The following is a 27,388-nucleotide window of genomic DNA, read 5'->3' as shown; positions in this document are numbered from 1 at the left end:
CTCCCCCTCCCTCATCCCCCCCAGCAGCAAATTAGAGGTTTGGCTGGGGTTTTTCTGAAAGGTTGACTGAACTTGGATCTGCCTGACAGGCTAGATAGGACTAATAGCAATCAACTGGACTTAGATTGTGTAGAATTAACAGTGATAAACCATAAGAGTGGAGTCCTGACTGGATAGGAATGTCAATGATATATGAAGTCATGATTTGTCTGGCTAAATTTGGGAGTTAAAGTGGGATGCGACGTGTTCTCAGGGTGTGATTAAATTTTATCCAGTCAGCACTGATATTCAAATAACTCCCACTGAATATCTGGTTATAACTGTAATGTGGCAGTAGCATGCTGCAATCATAGTGCTCCCTGCAGTATCCAGCACTGCAGTGCTTTGGCAGCGATAGCTAGTAACATTGCTGTCAGATAATAAGACTCTGACAACAATGCTAAACACTACTGGCAGCACCACAATTTTACCGTGCTCCCAGCAGCTGTGAGATTTTTTTTTTTGGAAGGGGGTAATCAAGTAGAGACGTAAGTTTTCTTTTAGGGTTGTAGGTGGGAGGGAGGGGAGCTCAGAGGTCACATATATTTTTCCTAAAAGGGAGATTAGACTCCTGGGATGATAGGCCCACCAGATCTTTTTAAAAAATTTTTTTGGGGGGGGGGGCTTGGAAGGGGGAGGGGTGTTTGGCACTAAGCCCAACATCAGTTTTAATTTTTTAGCAGGACGGGAGTTGGTGGATTGGACCTGCAGGACTGCAAACATTTTTTTCTTTGTTTTTGTTGTTCAGCCATTTAACTGGTTATATGGTTAAAGCTAAAGTTATCCAGGTGTTCAAACATAGCCAGAAGGAAAACTATCCAGCTATGTAAACACGGATAATATATAGGAAAATATATTCAGCAGAAGACTTCTCATGCTGAGTATCTGTGAAAAGTTATCCAGCTAATTTTAGCTAGAAAACTTATCCACATGCCACTTTTCTGGAAATTGATCTCTCAGGGCCCAATATTCAGCACTGGCCCAGATATGACTGGTCCAGCTAAGTTACGATGTATATTCAGCAGCACGGCAAAGTCACTGAATATATGCACACTGTCAGGTCGATACAGTACAGTGTGCTCCGTCGGAGCGCACTGTCAGCCTGCTCTGGACGCGTGTTTTCCCTTACCCCTTATTCAGTAAGGAGAGGAAAACACGCGGCCCACCCGCGGCACCTAATAGCGCCCTCAACATGCAAATGCATGTTGATGGCCCTATTAGGTATGTGCGCGGGATACAGTAAGTAAAATGTGCAGCCAAGCCGCACATTTTACTTTCAGAAATTAGCGCCGACCTTTGGGTCGGCGCTAATTTCTTCCGGCGCCAGGAAAGTGCACAGAAAAGCAGTAAAAACTGCTTTTCTGTGCACCCTCCGACTTAATATCATAGCGATATTAAGTCGGAGGTCCCGAAAAGTAAAAAAAAGTAAAAAAAATAAAAATAAAAATTTGAATTCGGCCCGCGGCTGTCGGGCCGAAAACCGGACGCTCAATTTTGCCGGCGTCCGGTTTCCGAGCCCGTGGCTGTCAGCGGGCTCGAGAACCGACGCCGGCAAAATTGAGCGTCGGCTGTCAAACCCGCTGACAGCCGCCGCTCCAGGCCAAAAGGAGGCGCTAGGGACGCGCTAGTGTCCCTAGCGCCTCCTTTTCCTCGTTTGCACCGCGTCGCCTAATTTGCATACTGGATCGCTCGCACCGGCCAAGGGCCGGTGCGTGCGCCGGGAGAGCGGGCGTTCGTCCGCTCTCCCGCGGTTTTACAGTATCGGGCTGTTAGCTGGATAAGTTTACCAAGCTAAGTTTAAGCCTCTCTGTGGGACGTCTAAACTTAGACGTAAATTATGCGGCTAACTCCGAATATTGGTTATATGGCTAACTGGCTCTGCCCCCAATATGCCCAGTACACACCTACTTTTTGTGCATGCAACCTCTAGACTTATAAGGGACATATATGGCTAAGCGGAGGGCGCTGATCATAGACTCATACTCAGCGGCTGCCACTTAGCTGCATAAGTCTCACTTCTCCGGCTAAATAGCACTGAATGCACTTTGAATAGTGGGCCCTCAGTGTTTAACAATTCAATCAATTTAAAAAATTGAATGGGCGAAAATAAGGTGAAAAAAACGAGTTTCCAAATCAAATGAGTGAACAGTTTACACTTAATAACACATTCTGAAACAAGAGCTTCAGAAATATCAGTGGATAGAACTGTACAGTTACTATGTTAGTACACTTGCATGTAGAGAAATAAATGTTAACAAACAAAAAAAAAAATCCATTGTTTTGACCTCCATAATCAAGAAATATTTCAAATTAGTCCAATAAAAATGTTTCTTATCACTTTATAATAATTTTTTTATCCATTTTTTCCCACCAGTAGCAGTGTACGATCATCATAGCTAATCACCCTGTTATATGTAACTGCCTTTTCCGCACCATTGTTTTAGTTGATGTTTACGATACACCCCTGTTTTATGTGAACCAGCATGATGGGACTGCGTTCTCGAATGCCGGTATATAAAAAACCTGAAATAAATAAATAAATAAATAAATAAATAGCGGTTATCAGTTGCTCAGATAACGAGCATTATACCAGTTTTCCAGGTTGAGCATATGTTCAATATTACAGAACTCATGCATTCTTCTAAGATCAATGACATTCTATATGACTATTAATCTTGCAAACTAATTCAGATCAGTTCAGCAGCACAGGATTTAATTTGATCCTTTCTTATTTGCCATATGTGATTTATGAAATTTGATAAAAGAATACTTACTGAGCTCAACTATTAGAGTTGTTAGGGAGCGGGATTATAATGCCCGGTATGCTTTAACTCAAGACACTTATGATGGAAGACTTATGTAGAGCATGGTATTGTTACCATTCAGCACTTCTCCAGCAGGCTCCCGCAGCATGCAGCTCAATGGCATCGTTCGGCTCGGCGCGGCACCACGCAACTTGCGGCGTGACTCCACCCCCTTGTTCTCATCAGCAGCCCAGCCGGAAGTTCCTGCGGAAGCACGGGAAAAATACTGTATTTAAAGGGAGCTCTCCAGCACAGCGTTGCCTCGGCTACAGGTTTGCTTGTGCTGAAGCTTCGGTTGTTCCTGCCTGCATTCTTGTCTGCTGTTTGTCTTGACCCGGATTGCTCCTTGGACCTGCCCTGTCTCGCTGCCTGCCTTCGGATGTGTTTGCTTTGGAACTTTGTCTGCTGCCTGCCCCGACCTGGCAGCAGACAAAGGCAGCAGACCCAGCAGCAGACAGCCTTGCCTTCCTGCCTGTCTTCGGGTCTGTTTGCCTCGGTACTCTTGTCTGCTGCCTGCCCCGACCCGGACTGCCTCTTGGACCTGCTGCCTGCCTTCGGATCTGTTTGCCTTGGTTCTTTTGTCTGCTGCCTGCCCAGACCTGGACTGCCTCTTGGACCTGCCTTGCTATACTGCCTGCTGTCTGATCTGTTTGCTCTGGAACTCTTGCCAGCTGCCTGCCCTGAACGGACTGCCTCTCAGACAGCCCTGATCATCTCACAGAATAAGGTAAGGCGGTTCTCTACTTTGATTCCACTACCAAATTTGTAACAGTTAGCCGAGGCCATGGAACCCATAGATCTGACCACCTTACAAAGCCATACCTGGATTAGCCTCCCGAATCCAGCAACAACAAGGAGTACTTGATCAGGTAACAGGAGTTCTGGAACGGCTAGCTGCTCATATGGATGCCTTGGCACTGGCTCCATCTGGGACTCCATCTGCTGCCATACCACCACCTGCCACCTTACACCTTACACCTCCACCTCGCTTTAATGGAGCCCCTCAACAATGTCGGGGCTTCATAAACCAGTGCCACATGCACTTTTCACTCCCAGCTTCACTATTTCCCTCAGACAAGACTAAACTCACCTTTATTTTGTCTTTATTGGAGGGTCCAGCCTTAGCCTGGACATCACCATTATGGGAGAGAGACGATTCCATTTTGAATAACCTGAACCAATTTTTGAAAGAATTTCACCTTATCTTTGATGAGCTGGGACACTCAACTTCAGCAGCTACCGACCTCCTTCAGATCCAGCAGGGTTCTCGTTCAGTGGGGGATTATGCTATTCAATTTCGGACTTTGGCAGCTGAACTTTGCTGGGGAGAAGATAGTCTTATTGCTATCTTTCGTCAGGGATTATCAGAACCCATAAAGGACGAGTTAGCAGCCCGGGAGCCACCTGAATCATTGGAGGAACTGATACGTCTGGCAATTTGTTTGGATTTACGATTCTAGGAAAGAGCGCGAGAACATGCATCTGCTCGGCAACCTTTTCGGCTAGCACCCTCATTTCAATGACCACTTCAGATACCCTGGTCTGCGGAACCTCAACCCACACTTGAGGAACCCATGCAAATTGACCAGTGTCGACTTTCCCTTGAGGAACGACAACATAGAAGATTAAATAATCTCTGCCTATACTGTGCCAGAACTGGACATTTTGTGAACAAATGCCCTAACAAGTTGGGAAACTCTCAGACCTAGGCCTACCCGGCCTGGGTCCCATCATTCCCTCTCCACAAATATTAATTCCTGTTACCATTTCCCTGGAAAAAGAGTTTGTTCATCTCCAAGCCTTCATGGATTCAGGGGCAGCCGGCAATTTCATTGAGGAAAATCTAGTCCAGCTTCATCACATTCCCACCGAACCTTTAAAGATTCCACTCTCCATTTCTTCAGTTTCAGGTCAACCCTTGGGGGTCCGAATCTCCCACATCACTAAACCAGTTAAAATGAATTCTGGAGTGTTACATCTGGAATCCATTCAGTTCTATGTACTCCCTTCCTCTGTTAATCAAGTGATCTTAGGCCTACCTTGGCTAAGGTTACATCAACCCCATCTGGAGTCAAACCTCTTCAAGTCAGTTCCATGACCAAGTGCTCAGGCATACCACCTCAGTACATAGAGTTTGCGGACGTCTTTAGTCAGCAGCAAGCAGAAACATTACCCCTGCACCGGCCCTATAATTGTGGTATAGATTTACTTCCCGGTCAGTCTCCCCCGAGAAGGAGAGTTTACACTCTCTCCGAGCCTGAGTCTGAAGCAATGACGCAGTATATCCAGGAGAATCTGGCTCAGGGATTCATCAGACCATCCTCCTCTCCAGCTGGAGCCGGGTTCTTTTTCGTCCAAAAAAAAGATGGGTCTCTGTGACCATGGATTGATTACAGAGGGTTAAATAACATTACCAAGAAGAACTGATATCCGATTCCACTTATTTCCAAACTATTTGATTGAATCAATGGGGCTCAGATTTTTATTAAACTTGATTTAAGAGGGGCCTACAACTTAATCTGAATACGAGAAGGGGACGAATGGAAAATGGCTTTTAATATATGTGATGGACATTATGAGAATAGGGTAATGCCATTTGGGCTTTGCAACGCTCCAGCTGTATTTCAAGCTATGATTAATGAAATCTTCAGAGATCTCTTGTACTCCCATGTACTTGTTTATCTGGATGATATACTAATTTTTTCAAGATCAGAGGAACAACACCAGGATCATGTACGACAAGTACTCCAACGTCTCTGAGAGAATAAATTATGTGCCAAACTAGAGAAATGCTTATTCTATAAAGAACAGTTACCATTCTTAGGATACATTGTCTCTAGAAGAGGCTTATCTATGGACCCATAGAAACTTAAAGCTATCCTGGGATGGCCTCAACCAGTGGGACTCAAAGCCTTACAACGATTTTTAGGCTTCTCCAATTATTATCAACCCAGTTCAAATAATGCTTGCCGTTACTTTCACAGTGCCCATAGGTAAAACAGTGGTACCCAAACGTCTGAGGCTGAAGGTTCTCCGTTGGGCCCATGATTCTCATCTAGCTGGACACCCTGGAGTCCCACAAACCAGAGATCTTGTCTCATGACATTACTGGTGGCCCCAATGAGAATGGATGTTAGAGATACTTGGAATCATGTCACATCTGTGCCACTCAGAAAACTCCCCATCAGCAGATCTTGGGGTTATTACAGCCTCTGCCCATTCCTAAAAGACCATGGACTCACATAGCCACTGATTTTATCACTGATCTCCCCCCTTCAGAAAAGAACATGGTCATTTGGGTTGTAGTAGACCATTTCTTCAGAATGGCTCACTTTATTCCCCTTCCTGGACTACCTTCCACCGCAGAACTAGCCCAGCTATTCCTACAACATATTAGGGATGTGAATCGTGTCCTCGATCGTCTTAACGATCGATTTCGGCTGGGAGGGGGAGGGAATCGTATTGTTGCCGTTTGGGGGGGTAAAATATCGTGAAAAATCGTTAAAAATCGTTAAAAATCGAAAAATATCGAAAAAATCGAAAAACCGGCACATTAAAACCCCCTAAAACCCACCCCCGACCCTTTAAATTAAATCCCCCACCAAATAACTTAAATAACCTGCGGGTCCAGCGGCGGTCCGGAACGGCAGCGGTCCGGAACGGGCTCCTGCTCTGAATCTTGTCGTCTTCAGCCGGCGCCATTTTCCAAAATGGCGCCGAAAATGGCGGCGGCCATAGACGAAAAAGATTGGACGGCAGGAGGTCCTTCCGGACCCCCGCTGGACTTTTGGCAAGTCTCGTGGGGGTCAGGAGGCCCCCCACAAGCTGGCCAAAAGTTCCTGGAGGTCCAGCGGGGGTCAGGGAGCGATTTCCCGCCGCGAATCGTTTTCGTACGGAAAATGGCGCCGGCAGGAGATCGACTGCAGGAGGTCGTTCAGCGAGGCGCCGGAACCCTCGCTGAATGACCTCCTGCAGTCGATCTCCTGCCGGCGCCATTTTCCGTACGAAAACGATTCGCGGCGGGAAATCGCTCCCTGACCCCCGCTGGACCTCCAGGAACTTTTGGCCAGCTTGTGGGGGGCCTCCTGACCCCCACGAGACTTGCCAAAAGTCCAGCGGGGGTCCGGAAGGACCTCCTGCCGTCCAATCTTTTTCGTCTATGGCCGCCGCCATTTTCGGCGCCATTTTGGAAAATGGCGCCGGCTGAAGACGACAAGATTCAGAGCAGGAGCCCGTTCCGGACCGCTGCCGTTCCGGACCGCCGCTGGACCCGCAGGTTATTTAAGTTATTTGGGGGGGGGTTCGGGAGGGTGGGGGATTTAATTTAAAGGGTCGGGGGTGGGTTTTAGGGGGTTTTAGTGTGCCGGCTCACGATTCTAACGATTTATAACGATAAATCGTTAGAATCTGTATTGTATTGTGTTCCATAACGGTTTAAGACGATATTAAAATTATCGGACGATAATTTTAATCGTCCTAAAACGATTCACATCCCTACAACATATCTTTCATTTTCATGGACTGCTGGTAAGTATCATTTTCGATAGAAGAGTACAATTCAAGGCCCGATTCTGGAGAGAACTCTGTAAGAAATTAAAAATTGAACTTGATTTTTCTTCAGCTTACCACCCCAAATCCAACAATCTTACCGAACGGACTAATCAATCCCTTAAGACTTTCCTTCAATCATATGTTAACGTCAAGACAATTGAGCATCCTTATTGATGTGGGCAGAGATGTGTCACAACAATCATGTGGCTCAGGCCACTGGAAAGATGCCCTTTTTTGTCGTATTTGGAAGACACCCCCAAGTTCCACTACCCATCACTACACCGTCAGCATGTCCTGCAGTTAACCAAACCATCCATTCTATGGCTATGCTTTGGGAGCAGACACGATGCCTCTTACAAAAGACTGTTTTGAAAATGAAGAATCAAGCTGATAAAAAGAGGTGACCGACTCCTCAATTTCAATCTGGAGATCTTGTTTGGTTAAGCACTCGAAATCTTCATTTAAACATACCATCTTTGAAATTCTCACCCAGATTTGCTGGTCCTTTTCCTATTGACAAGCAAATCAACAAAGTCACGTTTAAACTTAATCTACCATGACATATTCCACATTTCACCTCTCAAACCAGCAATTCTATCATGGCCTTCTAGAAAGAAAAAACCAATACCTCGATTGTTGAAAGCGAGACACAATTCGAGGTCGAGGAAATTTTGGATTCTAGAAGAAATAAAGGAACTCTACAGTATCTGGTATCCTGGAAAGACTACGGGCCGGAGGAAAACACGTGGAAGCCAGCCCGCAATATACAGGCTCCCCGACTGCTCAAAGAATTCCATCAACGCTTCCCCCTTAAGCCCAGACCTGAAGAAAAAAGAAGAGGGCCTTGCAGGGGAGGTACTGTTACCGTTCAGCATGGCTCCAGCAGGCTCCCGCAGTATGCAACTCGATGGCATCGTTCAGCTCGGCGCGACTCTCAGCATGACTCCGCCCCCTTGTTGTCATCAGCAGCCCAGCCAAAAGTTCCTGCGGAAGCGCGGTGGAAGGTAGTACTATATTTAAAGGGAGCTCTCCAGCACAACGTCGCCTCGGCTACTAGCTTGCTTGTACTAAATCTTCGGTTGTTCCTGTTGCGGTCACAGTCGCAAGGCTAGCAACCGGGTCCTTACCTTTGTCCTTCCCTGGGAGGCTGTGCCGGGTCGTCGCGAGTGCCGGGCCTGCCGGGCCGCCGAGGTCCGATCTTAGCTCCACTCCCCTGGGAGCACATGCGCACAAGAAGGGAGCTGCTAACGGTTCAGCACCCGCAGGCAGAGGACAGCCCCCTGGGTGATGTCAGACGCCGGCAAGATACTTAAGCCGGCTTAAGTATCTTGCTTAGCAACGAAGTTTCTCTTCAGAGAGTGTAGTTGCCATCCTTCAGTTCCAGCTCCTGTGATTCCTGCTTCTGTGACTCCTGCTTCGGTGACTCCAGTTCCTGACTCTTCAGCTTCTGTGACTCCTGCCTTGCTGATCCTGATCCAGTCCACGATTTCTGTTTCAAATTCCCTAGCTTGATTCTCTGGCTCTTGACCTCAGCTTCTCATCTGGTTCTCCTGTCTGCCACTTGCTTCGACTTCTGGATCGTCTTCTCATCGCTTCGCACCACCGTCGCCTAAGTCCCAGCGGTCCAGGTCCTCATGGGCTCCTCCCGGGTGTACCACGGACTTCCAGGGTGAAGCTTCTACACAGTACTCGGTCAGCTAGCCGCCAACCCGGTCTTCTCTTCAGCGGAGTCCAACTTCTCTTCCAACTCTTCTCCGCAAGGCCAGCCCAAGGGTCCACATTCCTGGTCACAACAGTTCCTGTCTGCATTATTGTCTGCTGTTTGTCTTGACCTGGATTGCTTCTCGGACCTGCCTTGTCTCACTGCCTGCCTTCGGATCTGTTTGCTTTGGAACTTTGTCTGCTGCCTGCCCTGACCTGGACTGCTCTTGGACTTGCCTTGCTGAACTGCCTGCCTTTGGATCTGTTTGCTCTGGAACTCTTGCCAGCTGCCTGCCCCGACCGGACTGCTTCTCGGACAACCCTGATCATCTCAAAGAATAAGGTAAGGCGGTTTTCTACCTTGGTTCCACTACCAAATCCATAACAGGTATGATTCACTTAGTAATGCATACAATAAAGTGGCTCCAAGCAGAGAAATTTTGTCCAGGTGTCTGTCTAAAAGATCACCTTGGTATACTGCTGCTTTATTAGGTGAGAATGAAGAATTAAAAAATATACTTAAAGAGGATCAATCAGAGGGGGATAAATGGTCTTCTTTTAGGGGACTACCTATTCCAGAACTTACTTGGCAATTAATGGACTTAAGGTAACGTCTTCATTTTTTATCCTTGTCCATTTGCAGTAATGAAGGGGCTGAGAAGGATATCTATAAGATCATACATCATATTGTTAGTCAATTGCTATCTGAAGGAGTTTTTCCAAGCCAACTTAAACTAACAACTGTTAGACCAGTGCAGAAGGATGTTAATCTGTCTTCCAATATACTCTCTAATTATACTGATATATAATATACCAACCCTTGGAAAAATTGTTGAAAAATGTGTTTTATTACAGTGATGTACTATGTAGAGAACTGGATCAAAGGAAATCGGGTATTTTGGTACAAATCAACATGACTGCAGCATTCGATACAGTGAATCATGGTCTTTTATTGTGTCACTTGGGTGGAGTGCTATTAAAATGGATTAGATCTTTGTTATCAATTGGTGACACTGTGTCCAAGTGAAAATAGTTGGGTATAGAGATCCCTCAGGGATCTCCTATGTTGTTTAATCTGTATTGGTTGCCACTATGTACCATTCTTAATAGTTTAAATGTTGTATATTTTCTTTATGCAGATGATATACAATTTTATGTTCCGAATCTTATGGTACATTTCCTTTCCAGTTATTTTTCAGTGTATGACTAATATCAAATGTGGTTATCTATTAACCAATAGACACTTAATATTGCTAATACTACAGTCTTGTAGATAGGTAGAATTCCTCCTCCCGATCTTGATGTGGTTTTATTTTTTGATGGTATACCACTACAGATAGTTACACAGGCTCACCATTTAGTAATAATAATTGATTTTAAGTTTTGTGCCTCATATTGGGCAGGTAGTAAAAACAACATTTTATAAATTAAAGGCACTCAAACCTTTGAAATAAATATTGACATCAAGGTTGCTCAGGTCAGCGCTACAAGCACTATTATTTGGGCACTTTGACTATTGTAACAGTCTTTACTGTGGATTAGCAAAGAAGCCTTTGTGAGCACTGCAATTACTTCAATATGATGCAGCCCGGATATTATCAGAAGCTGCACTCACTGATTATACTTCACCAGTAGTCTGTGACTTGCATTGAAGTTATTTAATTGTGTTTAAGTTATTAAATGTTGACATCCCCTTTCTGCTAGCTGCTACATTTAGGAGATATCCTCCAGTGCAGACATTACAATCTCAGGAGACATATTTGCTAACTGCTTCAACTCTGTAGACTTGTATATTACAGATCACATGTAAGAGAGCATTTGTGTCACGGTCAGGCAGGCTGGATATGGCTATTCCACCAGCAGTATTGTACAGGGCCCTATAGTGAAGCAGGGCAGGGTCTTCTGCCTGTCCAGCCAGCTCCCCCTTGGGTTGGGCAGGTTCTGGTGGCCAGCAGGACGTCTCTAGCAGGGTGCATGGCAGGGTGTAGTCAGGGTAGGCAGGGGTCAGGCAAAGTCAGAGTCCAGGGGGAAGGTCAGGCCAGACAAAGACCAAACAAAGGCAAGGGCCAGAGACATTTTGAGTCAGCAACAAAGATCAGTGTGAGGAAGGCTGCAAGGCAAAAGCAGGACAAAGGAAAAAGGATGGACAGAGAGGCAAGGCTGAGCAGAGCAGAAGCACAGAAAGACAAAGCAGGAACAGAGTAAAACACAGAGGCAGGAACAAGGTAAATTGCACAGGCAGGAACAAGGCAAAACAAGGGTGAACTGGGACAGAGCTATAAGGCAGGGCACAGACTGGCTAGGTAACCACAGGGAAATCTGGACAAGAAAAGGGCAAGACAGGGAACATAGAAACAGGACAAGAACAAGGCTTGGAACAAGTTGGGCCACTGGGAGACCTAGACAAGAAAAGGGCAAGGAATACACAGACAAGTAGAGTCATTGGGAGGCCCAAACAGGACAGGGACAAGGCATGGTACAAGCTAGGCCACCGGGAGACCTAGGCAGGAGAGCCACTGGGAGACCAAGGCTAGTTGCTAGCATTTTTGCTGCCCTGTGAGAACAATTACTGTGCTGCCCCACTCTTCATTTTTTTTTTAAACACAGAATACCCCACCTCATTTAAATATACAGAACACAGACTCACCCTCACCAAATTCAGAATAAAGAGACTATAAACTATAACCAGAAACTAAACAGGAAACCACAACAAGCCAGACTCTGTATATAATGCAGCAATGGAGAAACAGAAACATCACCAGTCCTCATAAACCAGCCATCAAACAATAAAATCAAGGAATATAAATCAATAATATTAGTAAAACCATATTATAAAAAGAATATTTCCAATGATCTAAGGAATAAAATAACATTCAATAATTAAGAGCTCATACAAGAGCTCCCGAGCTGAAGTAAGTTAGGAAGCAAAAAGAAAAAGGAAAGATAGGGTAGGGTTTAGGGGATGGGGAGGAGAAGAGAAGAGGGAGGGAGTACAGGTACTGGTAGGGGGTAGGGAGGGAACTGGGGAAGGCCAGAGTGCGTCACCGCGGAGAAATTATAAAAGTCCCCCCTCTTGTGTGCGCCACCCGCACATAATAATTTGTGTGTTTCAGGTTACACTTATTTGGGTGCTGCCTGAGAAGAAAAACAATGTGGAGGATTGTTAGTCATTTTTAAAAAAGAGCTTGAAGTGATTAGATTAGCTTTGGAGGAAATAGAAGGGCATGAAGGAATATTGGTTAAGCCAGCGCTTCTGAACCAGTGTGTCGCGACACACCAGTGTGTCGCCAAGCACCGGCAGGTGTGTCGCGTGCTCCCGGACTCTCCCGCTGCTCTTCCTTCCCTGCTGCCGTTGCCACCGGGCTATCAGTACGTTCAAGCCAAGTGGGAACAGCAGCGGTGGTAGAAGAAGCAGTGGCACCTGCAATTGTCCTTTTCTTCTTCCCGCCCCCCCCCCCCTCCCAGTGACCCGGAGCAGGAAGTGATACGCAGTGCGCGGGAAGGAGAAAGAGCCATGCTGCATGGAAAAGTAGCAGCGGCAGCAGCAGCAGTGGCCCCCGAGCAATCGAAGCAGCCGGTAATCGGGAAAGGAGACAACAGCATGAGCCTCCCGTGGCCGATGGGATTCTTCTTTCTTGGCCTGCGGGGGCTGGAGGAGGAGGCTGCTGCAGCTACCATTTGTGCTTGGGGGGGGGGGAGGAATTGAGTGAGAGAAAGAGAGAGAAGCAGCCAGCCAGTCAGCCTGTGTGTGATTGAGAGAAACTGGTCAGAGAGCTGATGTGTGTGTATATGTGAGAGACAATGAAAGTGACTGCTCAGGGAGATGACTGATGTGTATGTGAGAATGTGACACATTAGTCAGGGAGGTGACTGATATGTGTGTGTGTGAGAGAGAGAAAAAGCATGGAAGTGAGAAATCTGGGTATGTAAGAAAGCACGGGCGTAAGAAGCCTGGTGTTGGGGGGGGGGGGTGAAAGAAAGCATGGGAATGAGAAGCTAGATTATGTGAGAGAGCGCATGGGAGTGGGAAGCCTGTTTGTGTGTGTGTGTGTGTGTGTGTGTGCATGCATGAGAGAGAGAGACTGGTGGTAAGGTTACGGTATGTGTGAGAGAAAGAGACTGGTGTGTGTGTGAATGTGAGAGAAAGAATGTGATTCAGGGAATGAGAAGCCTATGCACATGGAGAGCGAGCATGGAAATGAGAGAGAGACTGGCGTGTATGTAACAGAGAGATAGTGATTATGGGAATGAGAAGCCTGAACATGTGAAGAGAGTGAGCATGGGAGTGAGAAACCTGGGTGTGTGTGAGACACAGCATGGGAGGGAGAAGCTTGTATATCTGAAAGAGAACATGGGAGTGGGAAGCCTGTGTGTGTGTGTATGTATGAGAGAGATCAGGTGACTGGTGTGTGTTTGTGTGAGTGTGAGAGAGAGAGAAAGAAAGTGATTATGGGAATGAGAAGACTGTGCATGTGAAGAGTGAGCATGGGTGTGAGAAATCTGGGTGTGTGTGAGACACAGCATGGGAGTGAGAAGCCTGTATATCTGAAAGAGAACATGGGAGTGGGGAGCCTGTGTGTGTGTGTATGCATGAGAGAGGTCAGGTGACTGGTGTGTGATTGTTTGTGTGTGTGTGTGAGAGAAAGAAAGTGATTATGGGAATGAGAAGTCTGTGCATGTGAGAGAACAAGCATGGGAGTGAGACACTGGTGAGTGTGTGTGTGTGTGTGTGTGAGAGACAGAGAAAGTGATTATGAGAGTGAGAAGCCCATATATGTAAGTAGAACACGGGAAGGTTACTGGTGTGTGTGTGTGTGTGTGTGTGTGTGTGTGTGTGTGTGTGTCAAAGACTGTTTGGGAGATGATTGGTGTGAGAGAGACAGAAACTGGTCATGGGGACATGACTGGTATGGTGTGTGTGTGAGAGACATGGGCACTAAGGAAGAGGACCAGGAGTATAGAGCTTAGCTTCTACTGCTGCTTCTGGTGTGTGCCATGGCCTGCATGGAAGGGGAGTAGGAGAGCTGCTGGAGGGGGTAAGTAAAGGTGGCTTTTTGAGTTTATTTTTCTTGATTGACTGCCATTTTAATTATTTAATATTATGTGATGTCTGCTTTTTTGAAATATTTTATTGGTGTTTGGAGAATGTTTAATAGTTTTATGAGTTTTTAATTGTTGGATGTTATTCTGTTCATAGCTGTTTTGAAACATTTATTCTGCTTATTAGTATAGTTTTACAATTATTTCTGTGTGGGATCTATAGCTGCTTGTAGTTCTGTTTTCCTAATAAGAGGTGTATTGGTTTTTAGGGCCTGATTTAATATTTGTAGTGTTGCCTTTTCATAGATAGGGTTTCTCCTGTTTGAGTGTATTCCATAATACAGGTGTAACTGTGTGTGGATTAGTTTATGTGCATTACTACAATCTGTTACCGAGATGAGATATTTTACTAGCATGTAAGCGTTTGTATCAGTCTTATTTGTTATGTTTTCTCAAGAGGACATGCATTGGTGGTAAACTGCTGTCTTTTCATAGTAGGGCTATTGAACCTGGAAGTAGGAGTTTGAGTTGCTGTTACTGAGAATGCACCAGAACATCTTTTTTGTAGGGTGAGTTGTATGGGGAATGTCATAATTCTGCTTTACATCCATTATTGTGGGTCTGGGGGACTCCCGTGGATGCAAACTGTACTTTTACATCTATCGCAGTGACGATCATGGGTCAGTGTGTCATGCATGTGAGAACCATTTGTCAGGTGTGTCCCAACAGAAAAAAGGTTGAGAACCACTGGCTAAAGCTGTATTCATGCACCTTTTGTTTACCGTACATTCCCTCAAACCATAAGGCTGCTATTGATAAGGTGATTATACCGATGCTTTCAATTTGTATCTTCAGTTCCCTAAATTAATTGTTTTAGGTCACTTTAATATACATTTTGAAGGCTGTTATTTAAGAGTACTAAGAGGATTCTCTAACTTTATATCAATGATTAATCTGAAACAACTTGTAGAAGTATGAACTCATCATTGTGGACATATTCTCCATTTAGTGTTCATACCAGACACTTTTGTACTTAACAATTATATTTCACCATTTCAAGTTTGTATGTCTATTGGTCAGACCATTATTTGTTTACATTTGAATTGGCTTTAGATGAAATCATATCTAAACCTAATTCTTTATGGTAAAAGGTTAGACCTGAACTTAGTGGAGGTCACTTTATAGAGCAATGGGAAAGAGTCAGCAAATATTATACTGTAATCTACAGAAGTAGCTGTTGACTGGTGGAATTCTACCAGTCAGTCTATATATGATAATGTGGCTCCCCAAAAGAATATTTTAAAGTATCCTTGGACGCATTCTGTTCCTTGGTATATGCAGAAATTAATTAAACAAAGAAAACGAGTTAGAAGTTTAGAAAAGAAGTGGCAAAAATGTACTTCACAAGTTGGTAGGAATAATTATGAGAAAGCTTTTACTGATTATAGATCAGCTGTGCATAGGACTAGGAGAGAATATTATTCTAGTATAATTAATAAATCATTGAATAAACCATTAGAGCTATATGCAATAGTAAATAAAAAAAAAAAGTCTTGCAACAGCCTGTTAATAAAAAATTGGGTATTTCTAGGATCCAGGATTTAGCCTTTTTTTTTTATAGCGAAGAGGTTATAACTAGGGAATCAATTTCCTGATGATGGAGGGGGACTAGGTTGTAATGTAGTTATCAAGTGGGACCAATGTTCCCCTATTATGATAGAGGGATTGGAAGAAATAGCAAAGTTGAAGTTCCCATTTGCAGTTTAGACACTTGCCCTTTTTGGGTTATTAAAAAACAAACTAGATCTTTTTAAAGTGTTATGTTCTGTGTGTCTAGATTTAGACAGTGGGCCCCTGGGTCGTGGAAAGGGTAAATTCCACCCACAGGGAGGAGACTTGTGGTGACTCACCACGACAGGCAGAGTCTCAGTGATGATGGACAACAGAGAAATAACTTTATTATACTGCAATGGTACCCGAGGAACAGGTAATGAAGTTAATCCAAGATTTAGGACCTGCAAGCAGGTCTTTTCCGATGATAGCCTGCAGCGCGGGATGGTCCTGGAAATACTTCCTCTCCATGGTACTTGTGTAGGATATCTCTGGTAGAGGCCTGTAGTGCAGAATAGGCCGGAGATAGTAGATGGATGTTCACAAGGTAATAGAGAGCCGGTGGTAACCCGCAGCACGGGGTGCCCTGAAGAATACCTTCTCTTGCTGGTGTCTGTGCAGGCGATATCCGATAGTGGTCCGCAATGCAGGGTAGGCCGGACGCCAGTGGCAAGTTGCACAATATGGTATGGATCCGGTAGTGGTCCGCAGAGCGGGGTAACCCGAGAATCCACATAGTGAAGGTAGAGGCAGGTGGAGAGCAGGCACTGTACTCACTCGGCACTGAAGCATAGGCACCGAGAAGACCAGGAACGGAGCAGGGTCAGGTCATCCAAGGAACGGTGCAGGACTCATTGAAAGAGAGCAGAGGCAGTGGGAGAGGCCCTCCGAGGAGCAGCTAGCCCTGAGTGTGAGCGAGGCCCCTGAGTAGCGGGTACCGAGAACACTCAGACAGGAACAGCAACCAGAGTCACAGGAAGGTGGAATAAGCAGGACTGGAATCCTTGCTAACTCGTTGTACTGAAGGTCTGCTGAGCTTAAGTAGTAGAAGCGGGTGACGTCATGCGGTGGGGACGCCCCCGAGGTTCCCGCCATGACGCGCTCAAGAAGGGGCCAGGCAAGCGCGCGAGTGCCCTAGGTTACCCTGGAAGTAAGATGGCTGCCAGGAGCACCCACGCCATCCCGGGAACACCATGTGGGTCAGCATGGAGAAGCGGAGATGGCTTTCTTCCCCAGACTAGAAGCAGAGGAGAGAAAAGAGGTGAGCAGTAGAGGTCACAGCCACCTGCGACCAGGCGCAACATAAAGGTGTGCTTATACAGATTGTTAATCTGCCATTAGAGCAAGGGGAGGTCCCAGCAGTGCTGGAAAGAGCCATTGTCCAGACCCACCAGTCCTAAGAGATGCAGCTATTTCCTCTGGCATGTTGTCAAATTACCAGCCCAGTGCTAACTTGTCTACACTGAGTTAAATAATAGAAAAAGCTCTGTTGCAACAATTTGACTAGTTTATTGAGGAAAATAAAATCTTTGATAAGGAACAGTTTAGGTTTCGGAACTATTAAGAAACTGAGACAATATTACTGTCCCTGCTAGATGATGTCTTTTGCTTGCTAGATTATACAAAGACATCAATATTGGTCCAATTGGATATAAAAACCGCCAAATTAAATGACATTGGTGTAGGTGGCAAGGTACTTCTGAGGTTTTCCTCTTTTTTTTAAATTAGAGAATGCAGCAAGTGACCTTTAAATCAGATTCTTCTGAGTGGTACCTAAATGAGATTGGAATTCCTCAAGGGTCCGCGTTGTCAGTGGGCCTTTTTAATGTTATATGTGGCAGTCATGCTCTCTTTTGACTTCATTGGGCTGAAGCATATAATTTATGTACATGACATGCATTTTTTTTATTCCAAGCAAGGAATGTTGTATAATCCCAAATGATATTTTGTGCAGAAATTTGTGCGTTAAGGAATGGCTATTAAATAATAAAATTATTTTAAACACAGATAAAACAAATATTTTATGGGTGCGCAGTAATAGCTTACCATCATCAGTTCAGGGTGTGAATGTGGGAAATATTATTTTGAAAGTAAAGGAGGAATCATGCAATTTGGGGGTTAGTCTAGATTGAATAAGTCAGATGAAAACAGTAGCTGATCTAGCCTTTTTTAAACTTAGGTTAATTCACCCTCTAAAACACTTTCTACCAACTGATGAATTTCTGATACTTATTCAAGCTATTGTGGTCATCTTGCCTACTGCAACTCCCTTTATTAGGGATTCCTAAGTATTTACAAGAAGTTTTTCAGTTAGTCCAGAGTTCAGCAATTCAATTAATTTTTAATCTTCCATTGAGTGAAATGTGAAACCTTTTAATAAAAAGTTTACACTGGCTCCCTATTGCTGAACGAGTACAATTTAGGATTTTTTTTGATAATGCACAGGATTATTTTTGTGGATTTTCATTGTTTACAACAGTGGTTCTCAATCTTTTTTCTGTCAGGACACACCTGACAGATAGTTCTCAAATGTGTGACACACTGAACACATGACCATCATATGGCTAAATGTACAGTTTGCATCCACAGGAACCCCCCTGACCCACAATTATGGATGTAAAGCAGAATTATGACATTCCCCATACAACTCACCTTACAAAAAATATATTCTGGTTATAGTGTCATCTCACTAACAGTAACACAAACTCCAACTACCAGGCTCAATAGCCCTACTTATGAAAAGACAGCAGTTTATCACTAAAGCATTTCCTCTTGAGAAAATACAACAAATAAGACTGATACAGTTGCTTACATGTTAGTAAAATACCTTACCTCGGTCACATACACAGAACCGACCTAACATACTCCCAGGATCTGCAGTAATGCACATAAACTAATCTGCACACAGTTACACCTGTATTATGGAATGCACTCAAACAGTAACAACCCTACCTATGAAAAGGCAACACTACAAATATTAAATCAGGCCCTAAACACCAATACACCTCCTGTTAGGAAAACAGAACTAGCCAAGCAGCTATAGATCCCAACACAGAAATAATTGTATAACTATACTAATAAGCAGAATAAATGTTTCACAACAACTATGAACAGAATAATATCCAACAATTAAAAACATAAAAATTATTTAAAATTGTCCAAACACCAATAAAATATTTCAAAACAGCAGACGCATCACATAATATTCAGTAATTAAAATGGCAGTCAATCAAGAAAAAAAACCTTAAAAAGCCACCTTTACTAACCCCCTCCAGCATCTCTCCTACTCCTCTTCCATGCAGGCCAGTAGCACACACCAGATGTAGTAGCTGAAGCTCTGTACTCATGGTCCTCTTCCTTAATGCCCATGACCAGTCTCTCAGTCTCTCACACACACACACACACATACCAGTTACACCCCCATGACCAGTTTCTGTCTTTCACACACCAATCATCTCCCGATCAGTCTTTCTCTTACATACACACCAGTCACCTTCCCGATCAGTCTCTCTCTCTCATGCACACACACACACAGGCTTCCCACTTCCATGTTCTATCTTGCATATACAGGTTTCTCACTCTCATGCTGTCTCACACACACCCAGGTTTCTTACTCCTATGCAAGCTCTCGCCACATGCACAGGCTTCTCATTCCCATAATCACTTTCTCTCTCTCTCACACACACACACCAGTCACCTTCCCAGTCTCTCTCTCTCATGCACACACACACAGGCTTCACACTCCCATGTTCTATCTTACATATACAGGCTTCTCACTCCTATGCTGTGTCTCACACATACCCGTTTCTCACTCCTATGCTAGCTCCCTCCACATGCACAGGTTTCTCATTCCCATAATCACTTTCTTTCTCTCTCACACACACATACCAGTCACACTCACATACCAGTTTCTGTCTCTCACACACAATCATCTCCTGACCAGTCTTTCTCTTATACACACACACACACACACACACATACCAGTCACCTTCCCGAACAGTCTCTCTCTTTCTCATGCACACACACACACACAGGCTTCCCGCTCCCATGTTCTATCTTACATATACAGGCTTCTCACTCCCATGCTATGTCTCACACACACCCATGTTTCTCACTTCTATGCTAGCTCTCTCCACATGCACAGGCTTCTCATTCCCACAATCACTTTCTCTCTCACACACACACACTCCAGGCATCTCCCTGACCAGTAACTTCCATTGTCTCTCCTATATACACACATCACCTCTCTGACCAGTTTCTCTCAATCACACACATGCTCTCTCTCACACACTTTACATAGATGATCTCAATCAAATGATCTCACTTACACACAGGCTCTCAGTCACAGTTACACATGCACACTCTCAATCACACATACATTCTCTCACTTACAGACAGGCTGGCTGGCTGACTCTCTCTCTCATTTCCTGCCCCCTCCCCCGAGCACAAATGGTAGCTGCAGCAGCCTCCTCCTCTAACCCCCGCAGGCCAAGAAAGAAGAATCCCATCGGCCACGGGAGGCTAATTCTGCTGTTTCCTGTGCCAATTTCTGGCTGCTTCTGGTTTTGCTCCGGGCCCACACTACTGCTCAGGGCCGCCGCTGCCTCCGCTACTTTTTCGTGCAGCATGGCTCTTTCTTCTTCCTGCGCACCCCACTGCACATCACTTCCTGTTCCGGGCCAGGGTGGGGGCAGGTGCGGGAAGAAGAAAAGGCCCAGCCGCAGTTGCCAGCCTCCACTAACACTGCTGCCTTTCCCATTCAGGCTTGAACATGCTGATAGCCCGGGCGGCAACGGTAGCAGTGGAAGATAGCCTGCCTCTCACTCGGTGAAGGAAGAGGGGGGAAGAGCAGCGGGAGACCGGTAGCACGCAACACACCTGCCGCTGCTTGGCGACACACTGGTTGAGAAGCGCTGGTTTACAACATAAAATTCAGAACTACGTTCCTGTGCATTTGCTTTGTTCTTCAAAGTTGTTAGTAGTTCTAAGTCATACAGATTATGCTCTTCATAGTACATGTAAAAGAGTTTTTTCTTTGGCCTCACTAGTACTCTGGAATAAACTGCCACTAGAATTAGGTAAGGAAATCTAAAATTCAAGAAGTAGTTTAAAGCATTGCTTTTTGTACAGGCATTTGGGTAGCTAGGGTAAATCTGTTCATGTATTTTTTATATTTTATACTCTTGTTTTGTACATTATTGTTGTGAGTTCAGAGTTTTAATTTTTAATTTTTTTTATTTTCTATTGGTGCTCCATTGTGCATGCAAAATTTGAAATCTGCACTGAACTCTGGTGGATTTGCAGAAGAGCTATAAATAAATAAATAAATAAAGAATCATGTTACAGGCGAATAGGCCCGTAAAGCCTCCGTTTCCTCTCCTGCCCAAAAGTCAATCAATACAGTAATCACTGTCCACAGCAGAAGGGCACCCACCCCCATATGCTTTCACCCTAACTCTCTCACCCCCTTGGTCTACTCTGATCCCTTCCTATATGATTGAGAACTTGAACTTAAAACGGAAAATGTCATAATGCCTCTGTAACGCTCCATGGTGAGACCGCACCTTGAATACTGTGTACAATTCTGGTCACCGCATCTCAAAAAAGATATAATTGCGATGGAGAAGGTACAGAGAAGGGCTACCAAAATGATAAGGGGAATGGAACAGCTCGCCTATGAGGAAAGACTAAAGAGGTTAGGACTTTTCAGCTTGGAGAAGAGACGGCTGAGGGGGGATATGATGGAGATGTTTAAAATTGAGAGGTCTAGAACGGGTAGATGTGAATCGGTTATTTACTCTTTCGGATAGTAGAAAGACTAGGGGGCACTCCATGAAGTTAGCATGGGGCACATTTAAAACTAATCGGAGAAAGTTCTTTTTTACTCGACGCACAATTAAACTCTGGAATTTGTTGCCAGAGGATGTGATTAGTGCAGTTAGTATAGCTGTGTTTAAAAAAGGATTGGATAAGTTCTTGGAGGAGAAGTCCATTACCTGCAATTAATTAAGTTGACTTAGAAAATAGCCACTGCCATTAGCAATGGTAACATGGACTAGACTTAGTTTTGGGTACTTGCCAGGTTCTTATGGCCTGGATTGGCCACTGTTGGAAACAGGATGCTGGGCTTGATGGACCCTTGGTCTGACCCAGTATGGCATTTTCTTATGTTCTTATGATCTTATGTTTCTTAAAATACTTGGGGTTTTGGCTGAGTTCATATACACATTCACTTGCATAAAGTTATACCTCCTCATCAGAAGACATTACTTATGTGTGTACATGAACGCATATAGGGTTAGATTTTTAAATACCTGTGTGCATCCATGTGGACGCGCTACCCAGCACGCACACATGGACACACTATTTTATAACATGCATACGCTGGTGCGCGCATGTTATTTAGCTAATTTACACGGCGACGCATCAGGGCCTTCCCCAGTTCCCTCCCAGTCCGCTCCAATTTAGGAGCGGACTGGGAGGAAACTTTCCTACCCTCTACCCTAACCTTCCTTTCCCTTACCCTCTCCTCCCCACCCTCTAAAACCCTTTTTTAAATTGCATTACCTTTTATTTTGCAAGTTACGTCAGAGCCAGTAAGGAATGGTGCTGTCCTGGCCCACTCCGCCCCTCCCTCCTGGACTGCCCTGCTCCGCCCCTCAGACCGCCCCCTTTTAAGGCCCCTGCATTTATTCACATCCCGCAGTTTACGTGCGTGACTGGGCCTGTTTGAAAATTGGCCCGGCGCATGTAAGGCCCGGCCACGTGTGTAAACCCCGGGTTTTACACTCGCCGGGGTTTTAAAATCCAGCCTATACTTTTTAAAAAAAATATGGGGCAGAATTTTAAACCAGTGCGTGCGGGGTACATTTGTGCGTGCTACCAGGTGCGCACAAATGTACACCCGATTTTATAACATGCATGCGCTGCCGTGCGCATGTTATAAAATCCGGGGTAGGCGTGCACAAGGGGGTGCACACTTGTGCACCTTGCACGCGCCGAGCCCTAGGGGAGCCCCAATGGCTTTCCCCATTCCCTCCAAGGCCGAAATCGGAGCGGCCTCAGAGGGAACTTTTCTTCCGCTCCCCCACCTTCCCCTCCCTTCCCCTATCTAACCCACCCCCCAGCCCTACCTAAATCCCCCCTACCTTATTTCAAGTATTTATGCTTGCCAAAGGTAGGCGTATATTGTGCGTGCCGGCTGGCTGCCAGCGCGCCGTCCCCCTTCCCGCCCCTTTTTCAAAGCCCCGGAACATACGCGCCTCCCAGGTCATGTGCGCGCTGCTGAGCCTATGCAAAATATACGCGCGTAACCCTTTGAAAATCTACCCCTAAGGGGTGGATTTATCAAAATGCGGTAAGTACCGCATGCAATAGCAAAAGGGGTGTGTTTTATGCTAATATAGCATTTATTGCTAATTACCTGTGCGAAGAGCTAAGTTAGTGCAAATTGCGATACCATTTCAGATTCTGTGATAAGTGCCAGACCTGTTGTATGTCCTGCATTCAACCACTGGGAGATATATAAGAGAGAGAGAGAGAGAGTGAGAGAGAGAGAGAGAGAGAGAGAGAGAGAGAGAGAGAGAGAGAGAGAGAGAGAGAGAGAGAGAGAGAGAGACTGGCCATAATATCATGGCCCATAGGCAGGTATTTGTATCCCTATGGTAGGCCCACCTAGTAACTCGAGGTGGGGATTAGGTAAGAGTGTAGGGGGTTAGGGACCACTTTGACATTCTACGTGACACCTACGAACAGAACAGTGGTCTCTTGTGAAGATTTGCAGGCCTTCGGAGTGAGGAAACTCACTCCAAGATGAGATTTGGGCAAGGTTCTCTCAACCTAGCTTGATGGACTCTCTACCTGGGTAACATCAAGCTAGGTTGAGAGAACCTTGCCCACCTTGCCCCCCTACACTCTTACCTAATCCCCACCTCGAGTTACTAGGTGGGCCTACCATAGGGATACAAATACCTGCCTATGGGCCATGATATTATGGCCAGTCTCTCTCTCTCTCTCTCTCTCTCTCTCTCTCTCTCTCTCTCTCTCTCTCTCTCTCTCTCAATTCAGCTGAAATTGGACTTACGGGAGACATCACAGATGGTGATGAAACCTTACCGCACGGTTACGGCAGCTAACACATTTGAAAGAGGTGTAGTTAAAATCAGCGTTACAGCTGTGCAATAGCTCTTCGCAGACAGGCTAACCCAGCCCACTCTCCACCCCTAACTCCTCCTATTTTTGGAATTTGCATCGCACCATACGATATGGTGCGATCGCATGCGGTAAACACGTTTTCGCATGCGTTAAAGGCCTATTGCATGCGATAAGCCCTTAACGCATGCGAAAACGCCTTACCGCATTTTGAAAAATGACCCCCTAAGTGCGTAAGTGCTGAATTTACCCCAACTCATCCCTTGGAAAAGCCTCTTCTCAGTGCACAACATTTGTACATATGAAACCAACACAAGTACTTTATGCCCCCTAAGCCTGAGTACATTTATGAACAGCCATTTGTGTGCATAAAACTGGGATTCATATACATGTCTTTGAAAGTTACTTCCTTAATACTTTCCTGATGGGAGGTTTATATATAAACTGAACAATTTAGGGATAGACTCCAAAGTGGTGGACTGGATTAGAAATTACAGAGGGTAATGATAAGTGGAATTCACTTTGAAGAAAGAAGGATGATTAGTAGAGTGCCACAGGGATCAGTACTGGGGCTGGTTCTGCTCAATGTGTTTGTGAGTAATATTATGAAAGATTAGGAAAAAATGGTTTCTCTTTTTGCAGATTAAATTAAGATCTTCAACAGAGTGAACACCCCTAGGAGAATAGGCAAAATGAGGTCTCATTTAAGAAAGCTCAAAGAGAGGTCAATTGCTTAGAATCTAAGATTCAATACAAAAAAGTACAGAATCATGCACTTGAAGTACATAAATAAGAGGAAGCAAGATCCCTATATGCACTAATCAGGTGAGAAGCCTTATGATAAATTGAGTATAACAAATTCAATATAGCAAAACAGTTTGATACAGCAATGGCCAGAGCCAGAGAGATGCTAGGGTACATAAAGACAAGCATAATAAGCAGAAAATAAAGTGGTTATATGGCTCTGAACAGGTCATTGGTGAGACCTCATCGAGACTATTGTAGTCAATTCTGGAGGCTGTACAACCCGAAGGATAAAGAAAGGGTGGAGACAGTCCCATCAAAGGTTACCAGATGGCTGAGGGCCTACACCTAAAGCCATATGAGATAAGGCTGAAGCACCTAAATATATATACACTAGAAGAGATGAGAGGAGAGTTGAGGGTATATATTGGAAATATTTAACTGGAAACACAAGAAGCAAACCTTTTTCAGAGGAAAGAATAGTCATGGTACAAGGGGGTAGATTCAGAACAAAATCAGAAAACATTGCTTCTTGGAAAGATTTATGAATGCCTGGAATGGCCATCCAGTGGAGGTAGTGGAGACAAAAACAGTAACATATTTCAAGAAAGCCAGCTATCCACTGGGGTCTATGGCATTGCACTAGGCAGACTAGATGGGTCTTATGGTCCTTATCTGCCATCATATTCATTGTTTCCATGTTTCTTTCTAGCTATGTGCACATAGAAACAAATATACTAAACACTGGCTACCAAATCTACATTTTGCCTTGAGGGCCATATGTATACATCTAGTCATATTTTGGCTGAACTGGCATATCTATTTATTTACATTGATTTTCTCATACAAATATTATGTTGGCATTTATCAAATGTCAAAATTCATTTCTACACTCAGATTATTTTTTCCAAATGCTGCGTAGGTGCCAATTGGCATGTAACGCCACATTTGCCGTCTGTCTTCATCTTTACATATGCATGTCCATACAATTTATCTATGCCAAGGCAGAGCTGTTTATTTTGTTGCATATAAATAACTGTGAACTGAAAGCATCATAGACAGCTTATCCTTTTGGCCATAGGTTAAGGAAAGAATTTATAATTTGGAAAGAGCTACTTTCTGTTGTCTTAAATTGTTTAATACCTAGGGTTGTTCAGTTTTTCACCAGACTACTAAAAATCCAAGAAAGCCATATTCTTTAATAATGTCAGTATGCAAATCTCTTCTTCAAATGGTATTCTATGTCCTGTCCTCTATCCATGACCCTAAATTGTTCATCACAAATTTGGTTGGTACAGAAATAAAAATATTTCATGTCTTTCTCGTTATAGCAACAGATGAGTGGATGTTACAGTAATACTAGTACTAACACTTTTCAATTGACATACACTGCCTTTGCTCTACAGTGTTCCTTCTTTCTGAAGTTCTCAGTATACCTAGGAAACAGCTCCTATGCCTCCTTTTTAGTTATGCAACATGCTAATTTACATCAGGACCTATTTGCTAAGCTGTATCAAAGCATTTACTGCACGTTAAAACACATTAACGTGGAAATAACACACAGAAAGTACAGTTTCCTTATGTTATTTCCCACCCACAAATCTGGCACAGTGTGGATATGGCAATGAGTTGGGTCATATGCAAATACAGCAAAGCAGCTCATTATTATGAAAAGGGGTGAATTTTCAAAAGGTTGCGTGCGTAAAAAATTATTATGTACACATGTAAGTAGCCTCTCTATTCATATAGGGGTAGATTTTAAAAAGGAACGCGCGGGCATACATGTGCGCGTGCTACCCGGCGCGCGCACACATGCACGCCTGATTTTATAACATGCGCGAGCAGGCACACGCTTGTTATAAAATCCGGATCAGCGCGTGCAAGGGAGTGCACAATTGTGCACCTTGCGCGCGTTGAGCCTGCTCCGAGCCGCGCTGGCTTCTCCCGTTCCCTACCCCCACCCCACCTTCCCTTCCCTTCCCCTACCTCCCCTGCCCTTTCCCCCCTACCTTTTTTTTCTTCTTTTTTTTGTTTCTAAACTTACTTCAGCCCTGGGGCTGAAGTAGGTTGCGCGCTGGCCGACTGCCGGCACGCGATCCCAAGCACAGTGGCAAATGGCCGCTGTGCCTGAAGCCTCTGGCCTCGCCCCTGCCCCCACCCCTTTTTGCAAGCCCTGGGACTTACACGCGTCCCGGGGCTTTATGCGCATCGCCGGGCCTTTTTTAAAATAGGCCCAGCATGTGTAACCCTTTTAAAATCTGGCCCTAATTTTCTTATTTATAAAAGTCGAAAATATGCACTTATTTCTACTTTCACACACACGTAATCATGGCGCGGTCTGGGGTGTTCCAGGATGAAGCCAACATTATGGGGTAGATTTTCAAAGGGTTACGCGTGTAACCCCCGAAAACCTACCCCAAACTCTCCACACACCCCCCCCCCCCCCCCGCGTGCACCAAGTCTATTTTGCATAGGCTCGGCGGCACGCACAAGCCCCGGGACGCGCGAAAGTCCCGGGGCTTTCCTGGGGGAGGGGGTGTCGGGGCGTGTCACAGTGGCACGTCATCCGGGGCATTCCGGGGGTGTGGCCGTGGGCGAGGTTCCGGCCAGGGCGTTCTGGGGGCGTGGCCATGGCCTCCGGACCAGCCCCTGGACCGGAACCTGATGCGCTGGCAGCCAGCTGGCTCGAGCAGGCGTAACTTTGGGAATAAAGGTAGGGTGGGTGTAGATAGGGCTGGGGGGGTGGG

This window comes from Rhinatrema bivittatum, chromosome 5 (assembly GCF_901001135.1).
Source record: "Rhinatrema bivittatum chromosome 5, aRhiBiv1.1, whole genome shotgun sequence".
Taxonomy (NCBI): domain Eukaryota; kingdom Metazoa; phylum Chordata; class Amphibia; order Gymnophiona; family Rhinatrematidae; genus Rhinatrema; species Rhinatrema bivittatum.
Note: the sequence above shows the minus strand (reverse complement) of the source record.